Consider the following 11,479-nt stretch of genomic DNA (forward strand, 5'->3'; position numbering starts at 1 on the left):
TCTAAACCTCTTTGCATTGATAAATTTTTTACTATAGATTTTAGATGGATTAAGTATTCAAACTCCACACAGAATTCTTCACGAGCGATCTTTTGGTAATGCCTCAACTGTTTTATGAATTCTATATATAACATCAATGTATGCATTACTAATATCTTCTTATTTATTTCAGATGCTGGTCCTTCAACATTCAATTCAAGAATTGAATAATCTTCATACCCACTGCATTACCAAACATTTCTCCATATTTTGTCATGAAGTTTGTCTATGCATATAACTGTTTAAATACACTTTAGAGCCTGTAACTTTTACACCAGGAATCGGTTCACATTTTATGAAGTATATGTTAATCCATATGTTTATAACATGTTTATTTTTTTCCAGGTCCTTTCAACTACCGCTGTTCTGCACATTGACTCCTTTGTCAAGAATCGCCCTGAAAATATTTTATGAAAATACGTTTTTATCCATAATCAGTATAAATGTGAACATTAATAACATATGTTTATTTTTTTCAGGTCCTTTCAATTACCACTGCTCTGCACACTGACTTTTCTTCACCAGGAATCGCTCTCAAAATATTTTATGAAGTATGTTCATTATCCATAATCAGTATAAATGCAAACATTCCTAAAATGATTCTTTTTTTTTCAGGTCCTTTCAACTACTGCTGCTCTGCACACTGATTCCTTCGCCAGTGATCTTTCCAGAAACATCTTACCATGTATGTGTTTATCCATATCAGTATGAATGCAAACATTCCTAAAATGATTCTTTTTTTTCCAGGTTTATTCAACTACTGCTGCTCTGCACACTGACTCCTTCAACAGGAATCTTTCCAGAAAAATTTCACCAGGTATGTGTTTATCCATACCAGTCTGAATGCAAACATTCCTAAAATAATTCTTTTTTTTCAGGTCCTTTCAACTACTGCTGCTCTGCACACTGACACCTTCACCAGCAATCTTTCCAGAAACATTTCACCAGGTATGTGTTTATCCATACCAGTTTGAATGCAAACATTCCTAAAATGATTCTTTTTTTTTCAGGTCCTTTCAACTACTGCTGCTCTGCACACTGATTCTTTCGCCAGTGATCTTTCCAGAAACATCTTACCATGTATGTGTTTATCCATATCAGTCTGAATGCAAACATTCCTAAAATAATTCTTTTTTTTCAGGTCCTTTCAACTACTGCTGCTCTGCACACTGATTCCTTCGCCAGTGATCTTTCCAGAAACATTTCACCAGGTATGTGTTTATCCATACCAGTCTGAATGCAAACATTCCTAAAATAATTCTTTTTTTTCAGGTCCTTTCAACTACTGCTGCTCTGCACACTGATTCCTTCGCCAGTGATCTTTCCAGAAACATTTCACCAGGTATGTGTTTATCCATACCAATCTGAATGCAAACATTCCTAAATGATTTTTTTTTCAGGTCCTTTCAACTACTGCTGCTCTGCACACTGACTCCTTCACCAGGGATCGCTCTGAAAATATTTTATGAAGTACGTTTTTATCCATAATCAGTATAAATGTGAACATTAATATCATGTTTATTTTTTTTCCAGGTCCTTTCAACTACCACTGTTCTGCACACTGACTCCTTCACCAGGAATTTTTCCAGAAATATTTTACCAGGTATGTGTTTATCCATACCAGTATAAATGCAAACATTTTAGAAATGTTTCTTTTTTTTTGCAGATCTTCTCAATCCAACTATTACTGCCCTGAAGCTCTAACATCAATGAGTTTAAAATACTCATTCAAATGAATGACTCGCAAGTGGTTTTTTTTTAATAACTTCCTATAATTATGCATGATTAACTTAACTCTTATTAACTCAATAACATGACTAACCTCACTAACTTAATCAGTTATTATAAATACCACTTGTTGAGTTTTACTATGAAGGTTTTACTGAGTTTGCTTGGAAGACGGGCTGAACGATTAATCATGTAATTTATTATTATGGTATATTTTATGAGGCTTGTTACAAATTCATTGTTTTTTTTTATAGGGAAAACGACAACTTGAAGCCAAGTGGTCTTCAACTCTCAAATTTCTCATTAGTGAGAACAATCATTTGATCTACTAATTATGCTGTCCGTCCGTCCGTCTTTGCACCAAAGAAGATGCCTACTGTGATATATTGAGTAGTTAAGTGCATAAATGTTAATGAAATAATGAATAAATTTATTGTATTTAATTTAATTTGTTGTTTTAATTTTATTATGAGCCATTTTATGGCCAAATTACATTATGCTGTAACGTAAATTACACAGATATTTAAACATATCCGAATTTTAAAAATTTGTGTTATTAATGATACTTATTGAGTGTACTTGTATGTGAAGAAAATTGTGTAAAACAGTTTATTTGTTTACTGCTTGGGTGTGTTGAAATCTTGGTCAACTTCCTTATACTTTTGCTTTGTCTCGGCCAAAGTCTGCATCATTGCTTTGATTTGTTGTACTATTATACACTTGGCTCTCTTGATAATATTGAGAGAATATGCCTACTGTGATCTATTGAATAGTTAAGTGCTTAGATGTTAATTAAATAATGAATAAATATATTATATTTAATTCAATTTATTGTTTTAATTTTATGCTGTAACATAAATTACAAAGATATTTAAACATATCTGAATTTTAAAAAAATCTTGTGTTATTAATGATACTTATTGGGTGTACTTTTTAATTACATAAATGATAATGTGATTGATTCATTTTCATTCTTGTTATTGTAATAATAAATAAATATAATTGTATTATTAAATACTGTGATATATTGATTGGAAGTTTTGAATAAAACCAACTAAACTTTACTTGGAGTGTTTCATTTCACACCATTTTCAGTGATATGTATATATATTAGAAACACACCGTATGGGTGGGTACAGGTATTATAAACATAAGCATATTTGCTTATGTTTATATAAACTTTAATATACTCATTAATTCGTTCTTCGACGAGGATGATCAATAAAGTTAATGTAGTTATAACTTTGGCCTACTGTTATTCATAATATACTACTACAATCTATATACTATTATTCAAAGTGTTAACTAGTTCATTTTAATTAATATACTTCAAATATTGGTCAGTTTTACTTAACTTTGGACTTGTACAATAAAAATTAAGTTTACAACTATGTTCTTTTCCTTAACTTTGGACTTGTACAATGAAAATGAAGTTTTCAACTATGTTCTTCTTGCACAATGACATCCTCATTAATATTGAATATATCTTTACGTTTAATTAACGTAATTATTAACATCAATTACATTAATATTCCTATTATCTCCACGCCACTATCTCTTTTCTTACTTTACACTACCTTACCTAATGCTTATCTACGTTAAGAACTGATACTTTTACTTTGCTTATCTTACCACGTCTCGAACCTGCTACCCCGACCTCTCCAGTGACTCCCACCTCCTAACGCGCGACGCCACGACGATCACATTATTAAATCCTTACAAAGTAAGTGATATTGTATATTTTCAACGAAAAAAAACTAACAGGTCATATGGCCAAAAAAAAGTTGAGTTGGTATCGCCTCCGTTGGCGTAATTGGTAGAGTGATGGCTTCGTACCAAAAAGGTACCGAGTTCGAATCATACCTCAGGACAAAAAAGAGTATTGTTCGCGTTGTGGTATTTATTTAGTGTTGAATAACACAAAATTAATATTTAGATATAACAAACTAACAAGTCATGAGGTCGAAAGAAAGCAGAATCGATGTGTGCTGTGCTGGCGTAATTGGTAGAGCGACGGATTCGTACCCAAAGAGTGCCGAGTTCGAACCATACCTCGGGAAAAAAAATGGAAAGCGTGGAATTTATTATTTATTGTAAGATAGCACAAAGTTAAAATTTGGATTTAATAAACTAACAGGTCATGAGGCCGAAAAAAAGCAGAATCGATGTGGCCTGTGTTGGCGTATTGCTAGCGTGCTAGCTTCATGTCAACAGGGTACCGAGTTCGATTCATACCTCCGGACACAAAACGCAAAATAGCGTGACTGTTGACGCTGTGGAACGAGGTATGCACGGAATCACATCCGTTCGAATTTGAGACCCCTGGCAGGTATGCTCCCCTCGATCTCGATTGAGAGGAGAGATACGCGCGAGAATCCCGCAACATCCCCTAATGAACCCCGCAGCAGCCCCGAAAAGGGGCGAGGGGGGATTATAGGGGGGTGTGGGGTTCACGAACCCGCGACCCTGTGGTCCAACCCTCCCGAAAAAGGGAGAGGGGGGACTATAGGGGGGTGAGGGTTCCGCGCGACGACCATCACTGGGTCGCGCCGGTTGAAAAGCCGGGTGCATCACAGGGTGGGTCGGTGAGCGAGTCTCCGGAGCACCCTCGAGTGCGATGATGGGGATGTGGGGTGAGGGAAATGCAGTTGCGAGGGAAAAAGGGGTGGAAAGATATGAGGAGGGAGAGAGATATAGGGGTGGTGGGAGAGATAGGAGGGCTGAGATAAGGGGGGAGAGAGATAAGGGGGGAGAGAGATAAGGGGGGGAGAGAGATAAGGGAGGGAGAATGAGAGGGGGAGAGAGATGAGGGGAGGGATGAGAGAGGGGGAGAAAGACCGGGGGACGGATGGATGCGACGTGCGCGGACATAACACAGTGTGACACGGACGGGCGGACATAACACGTCCGCGGGTGTTATCAGTCCTCCCCTGTCGCTTCCTTCCCTCATCCATCCTTCCTTCCGTCTCTTGTCCCCTCCCCTTATCTCTCTCTCTCCCTCTCTCATCCCTCCCCTCATCTCTCTCCCCCTCTCATTCTCCCTCCCCTTATCACTCTCCCCCCCTTATCTCTCTCCCCCTATCTCTCTCCCCCCCTTATCTCTCTCCCCCCTTATCTCACCCCTCCTATCACTCCCACCACCCCTATATCTCTCCCTCCTCATATCTTTCCACCCCTTTTTCCCTCGCAACTGCATTTCCCTCACCCCACATCCCCATCATCGCACTCGAGGGTGCTCCGGAGACTCGCTCACCGACCCACCCTGTGATGCACCCGGCTTTTCAACCGGCGCGACCCAGTGATGGTCGTCGCGCGGAACCCTCACCCCCCTATAGTCCCCCCTCTCCCTTTTTCGGGAGGGTTGGACCACAGGGTCGCGGGTTCGTGAACCCCACACCCCCCTATAATCCCCCCTCGCCCCTTTTCGGGGCTGCTGCGGGGTTCATTAGGGGATGTTGCGGGATTCTCGCGCGTATCTCTCCTCTCAATCGAGATCGAGGGGAGCATACCTGCCAGGGGTCTCAAATTCGAACGGATGTGATTCCGTGCATACCTCGTTCCACAGCGTCAACAGTCACGCTATTTTGCGTTTTGTGTCCGGAGGTATGAATCGAACTCGGTACCCTGTTGACATGAAGCTAGCACGCTAGCAATACGCCAACACAGGCCACATCGATTCTGCTTTTTTTCGGCCTCATGACCTGTTAGTTTGTTATATCTAAATATTAATTTTGTGTTATTCAACACTAAATAAATACCACAACGCGAATAATACTCTTTTTTGTCCTGAGGTATGATTCGAACTCGGTACCTTTTTGGTACGAAGCCATCACTCTACCAATTACGCCAACGGAGGCGATACCAACTCAACTTTTTTTTGGCCATATGACCTGTTAGTTTTTTTTCGTTGAAAATATACAATATCACTTACTTTGTAAGGATTTAATAATGTGATCGTCGTGGCGTCGCGCGTTAGTAGGTGGGAGTCACTGGAGAGGTCGGGGTAGCAGGTTCGAGACGTGGTAAGATAAGCAAAGTAAAAGTATCAGTTCTTAACGTAGATAAGCATTAGGTAAGGTAGTGTAAAGTAAGAAAAGAGATAGTAGCGTGGAGATAATAGGAATAATAATGTAATTGATGTTAATAATTACGTTAATTAAACGTAAAGATATATTCAATATTAATGAGGATGTCATTGTGCAAGAAGAACATAGTTGAAAACTTCATTTTCATTGTACAAGTCCAAAGTTAAGGAAAAGAACATAGTTGTAAACTTAATTTTTATTGTACAAGTCCAAAGTTAAGTAAAACTGACCAATATTTGAAGTATATTAATTAAAATGAACTAGTTAACACTTTGAATAATAGTATATAGATTATAGTAGTATATTATGAATAACAGTAGGCCAAAGTTATAACTACATTAACTTTATTGATCATCCTCGTCGAAGAACGAATTAATGAGTATATTAAAGTTTATATAAACATAAGCAAATATGCTTATGTTTATAATACCTGTACCCATACGGTGTGTTTCTAATATATATACATATCACTGAAAATGGTGTGAAATGAAACACTCCAAGTAAAGTTTAGTTGGTTTTATTCAAAACTTCCAATCAATATATCACAGTATTTAATAATACAATTATATTTATTTATTATTACAATAACAAGAATGAAAATGAATCAATCACATTATCATTTATGTAATAGTATAATTATATATTTTAGTATATATAATAGTATTAACACAGTATGATATAAAATTAAGTTATATTTACAGTTAAGAAAAGTACATCATTTGAAGGGGTAATAGAAAACATATAACGAATATTATATATACACAATAAATGTTTAAGGCACTCCAACACAAGGGATTGCAAAAATGCTAAGTGAATAGTTTACGCTTTACAGTCAATTTAAACATGTCAAAAAAAAACTACATTTTTCAGTCAATTCAATGTTATTAAGAGAGCCAAGTGTATAGTTCTACAAGTCAAAGCAATGACGCAGACTTCGACCGATACAAAGCAAAGGTATATGAAAATTGCCTAAGATTTCAAGACACCCAAGCAGTAAACAAACTGTTTTACACAATTGTCTACATTAAAAAGTACACCCAATAAGTATCATTAATAACACAAGATTTTTTTAAAATTCAGATATGTTTAAATATCTTTGTAATTTATGTTACAGCATAAAATTAAAACAATAAATTGAATTAAATATAATATATTTATTCATTATTTAATTAACATCTAAGCACTTAACTATTCAATAGATCACAGTAGGCATATTCTCTCAATATTATCAAGAGAGCCAAGTGTATAATAGTACAACAAATCAAAGCAATGATGCAGACTTTGGCCGAGACAAAGCAAAAGTATAAGGAAGTTGACCAAGATTTCAACACACCCAAGCAGTAAACAAATAAACTGTTTTACACAATTTTCTTCACATACAAGTACACTCAATAAGTATCATTAATAACACAAATTTTTAAAATTCGGATATGTTTAAATATCTGTGTAATTTACGTTACAGCATAATGTAATTTGGCCATAAAATGGCTCATAATAAAATTAAAACAACAAATTAAATTAAATACAATAAATTTATTCATTATTTCATTAACATTTATGCACTTAACTACTCAATATATCACAGTAGGCATCTTCTTTGGTGCAAAGACGGACGGACGGACAGCATAATTAGTAGATCAAATGATTGTTCTCACTAATGAGAAATTTGAGAGTTGAAGACCACTTGGCTTCAAGTTGTCGTTTTCCCTATAAAAAAAACAATGAATTTGTAACAAGCCTCATAAAATATACCATAATAATAAATTACATGATTAATCGTTCAGCCCGTCTTCCAAGCAAACTCAGTAAAACCTTCATAGTAAAACTCAACAAGTGGTATTTATAATAACTGATTAAGTTAGTGAGGTTAGTCATGTTATTGAGTTAATAAGAGTTAAGTTAATCATGCATAATTATAGGAAGTTATTAAAAAAAAACCACTTGCGAGTCATTCATTTGAATGAGTATTTTAAACTCATTGATGTTAGAGCTTCAGGGCAGTAATAGTTGGATTGAGAAGATCTGCAAAAAAAAAAGAAACATTTCTAAAATGTTTGCATTTATACTGGTATGGATAAACACATACCTGGTAAAATATTTCTGGAAAAATTCCTGGTGAAGGTGCAGAACAGTGGTAGTTGAAAGGACCTGGAAAAAAAATAAACATGATATTAATGTTCACATTTATACTGATTATGGATAAAAACGTACTTCATAAAATATTTTCAGAGCGATCCCTGGTGAAGGAGTCAGTGTGCAGAGCAGCAGTAGTTGAAAGGACCTGAAAAAAAAATCATTTAGGAATGTTTGCATTCAGATTGGTATGGATAAACACATACCTGGTGAAATGTTTCTGGAAAGATCACTGGCAAAGGAATCAGTGTGCAGAGCAGCAGTAGTTGAAAGGACCTGAAAAAAAAGAATTATTTTAGGAATGTTTGCATTCAGACTGGTATGGATAAACACATACCTGGTGAAATGTTTCTGGAAAGATTCCTGTTGAATGAGTCAGTGTGCAGAGCAGCAGTAGTTGAATGAACCTAAAAAAAAAAGAATTATTTTAGGAATGTTTGCATTCAGACTGATATGGATTAACACATACATGGTAAGATGTTTCTGGAAAGATCACTGGCGAAAGAATCAGTGTGCAGAGCAGCAGTAGTTGAAAGGACCTGAAAAAAAAAGAATCATTTTAGGAATGTTTGCATTCAAACTGGTATGGATAAACACATACCTGGTGAAATGTTTCTGGAAAGATTCCTGTTGAAGGAGTCAGTGTGCAGAGCAGCAGTAGTTGAATGAACCTGGAAAAAAAAGAATCATTTTAGGAATGTTTGCATTCATACTGATATGGATAAACACATACATGGTAAGATGTTTCTGGAAAGATCACTGGCGAAGGAATCAGTGTGCAGAGCAGCAGTAGTTGAAAGGACCTGAAAAAAAAAGAATCATTTTAGGAATGTTTGCATTTATACTGATTATGGATAATGAACATACTTCATAAAATATTTTGAGAGCGATTCCTGGTGAAGAAAAGTCAGTGTGCAGAGCAGTGGTAATTGAAAGGACCTGAAAAAAATAAACATATGTTATTAATGTTCACATTTATACTGATTATGGATAAAAACGTATTTTCATAAAATATTTTCAGGGCGATTCTTGACAAAGGAGTCAATGTGCAGAACAGCGGTAGTTGAAAGGACCTGGAAAAAAATAAACATGTTATAAACATATGGATTAACATATACTTCATAAAATGTGAACCGATTCCTGGTGTAAAAGTTACAGGCTCTAAAGTGTATTTAAACAGTTATATGCATAGACAAACTTCATGACAAAATATGGAGAAATGTTTGGTAATGCAGTCGGTACGAAGATTATTCAATTCTTGAATTGAATGTTGAAGGACCAGCATCTGAAATAAATAAGAAGATATTAGTAATGCATACATTGATGTTATATATAGAATTCATAAAACAGTTGAGGCATTACCAAAAGATCGCTCGTGAAGAATTTTGTGTGGAGTTTGAATACTTAATCCATCTAAAATCTATAGTAAAAAATTTATCAATGCAAAGAGGTTTAGAAACTGAGTGATCAAAACTTATTGTTAGGCTAGTTATACAGAAAGAATATATGCAGAAATAAAAATTAAATAAAAATAATAAGCTAATTATTGCAATAATTAATTTTTTTTTTATCTAGTTTACCACTATTATATGAGGCTGACCAATATGCAATTCAATTGTTACAGTAAATTTAAATTTATCAAACTTCTTAGTCCTCTTCAAAAAGCATTTATTCATAGGTTTTCAAATTGTTTCTGTGGTCATAAAAATGTCTATGATTGCTAAATATTTGAGTTATTCATACTTTGAATGCTATCCAAATATTTCCATTGTATCATTCCAGTTGATTATGATGTAATAATCACAGTGGCTGAATTAAATATGCCTAAAAAACAAATTATAAGTTTACAAATCAGTAAATTTAGTGAAGAATAAATAAAGAATTGATCAATAAAATAAATTGAACGTAAATTGAATTTTCACTCAATACTCGACTATTCTACTCTCTTCAAATTGCTTGAAATAATATATCTTGATGCCCAAAAATATAATGTAGAAATTTATTGTTTAAGAATTGCACTTGGGTTTATATGAAATGCATTTACATGAATTGAAAACAGTGAAAATCAAAATGTACCAATACATCAAATCCACATTGCCTAATCTTAAATGATTCAAACAACCACATTTTTTAATATGTTAACTGGATTAGTATGTGTTAGTATTTGTTAGTATTATTAAATACTAGAACAATGGATGCAAAACATGCAATAGTTGTCATTTGAATCAGGAAAGTCAATGCTTTAATGATTTTGTAAATTTGTAAAAGATAAAGCAAAAACAAAAACTATTAATCAATATCTTGTGTAAATTCACTGTTTAATAAATACATTCGTGCCAAGTGCAATTCCAATAAATACCACCATTAGTGCGTCACAGGAACAATGTTCACATAAAAACTGAAAGAATCTGCACAAAATTACAATAGTAAGTGGCAGTGGCAGTGACAAATTCAAACCTAGCTGTATTTGTAAAACACAGCAATTAGTATTGAATTATGAACATCATTAGTGATACATTATCAAATGATGATACGTCACCAAATTTGTCTTTGTGAACAATGCAGTTGTAAAATACTATTGATGGCATAATGATTGTGGCCCAATATACACAATTCTTCTGATCTATAAATTGTAGTGAGTCAGCGCATAGTGATGATTTAAATAACACTTAAATATATACAGATATACTCGCAAAATTAACAAGTCTCCCGATGATAAAACTGTCCGTTGTTCATGTTTACTTTGACTTGGTGCTTTCCAATTTGAGCAAAATCTTTGAAAAATAGTATTTAATAGATATTACATAAAGAATAAAGAATTAAAAAAAAAAATCCGTAAGTCTTTAGAAATCACAATCACTTCTCGATGATGTTGCACAAGGTAGGTCAGCCTTTCAATTGTAAACTCTTGCTTAGGCAACGAAATAGTTTTATTTTAAAGTAGACACTACATGACGTAAATTATAATTATGAGATTTAATGTATCCAGCATGCTCTTAGATATTAATACGACCTGAACAAACTACATAAATCGAGTAAAACAACAAATCGGGAACTGTTTCAACTTGCAGAAGATTCAATAAAATCGTAAAAATCCAAGTGTCATATTGAGCGTATGACGCAACACTGTCGAATACGAAATGAAATCCGAATGAATCCTTAAAGCGAAACTTAATTAGCACAAGTACAACATACCAAATGATTCTTGTAGGTTCTCTCCAGACAACAAATGGAAAGAGGACTTTGTGTTCCAGGATGTTGTCTTCAAACAATTCCAATGAGAAAATGAACTTTTGCAAAGACATCCCAGATTGGCATAAACCATAAATGTGCGAAAAAAAAACTTGTAGATGAGCGACTAAGGAACGTGCACGTTCGTTCGATCATGGTTCGATCGTTGCAGTAACTCGAGCGCCTCTTTTGTTGAGAAATGGAACCAAGGTTTGTTTGAATTTTTAATTTTGACTATTTTAACAATAAAGACGTTATAAATT

General features: G+C 34.6%; 2 long non-coding RNA genes across 2 annotated transcripts; one reads left to right on the plus strand and one right to left on the minus strand.

The window, feature by feature from the left end:
• Positions 1-1,452: 1,452 nt before the first annotated feature.
• Positions 1,453-2,153, plus strand: LOC113373202. Its single transcript, XR_003366888.1, has 4 exons — positions 1,453-1,509; positions 1,573-1,642; positions 1,706-1,959; positions 2,022-2,153. It is a non-coding gene; the product is annotated as an uncharacterized LOC113373202 (long non-coding RNA).
• Positions 2,154-7,457: 5,304 nt separating this feature from the next.
• Positions 7,458-7,974, minus strand: LOC113373226. Its single transcript, XR_003366899.1, has 3 exons — positions 7,939-7,974; positions 7,621-7,874; positions 7,458-7,559 (listed from the first exon to the last, which is right to left on the minus strand). It is a non-coding gene; the product is annotated as an uncharacterized LOC113373226 (long non-coding RNA).
• Positions 7,975-11,479: the final 3,505 nt, after the last annotated feature.

The sequence above is a fragment of the Ctenocephalides felis genome, unplaced genomic scaffold, assembly GCF_003426905.1.
Source record: "Ctenocephalides felis isolate EL2017-DRISC unplaced genomic scaffold, ASM342690v1 CF-g0.4_SCAFFOLD_01604, whole genome shotgun sequence".
Lineage (NCBI taxonomy): Eukaryota > Metazoa > Arthropoda > Insecta > Siphonaptera > Pulicidae > Ctenocephalides > Ctenocephalides felis.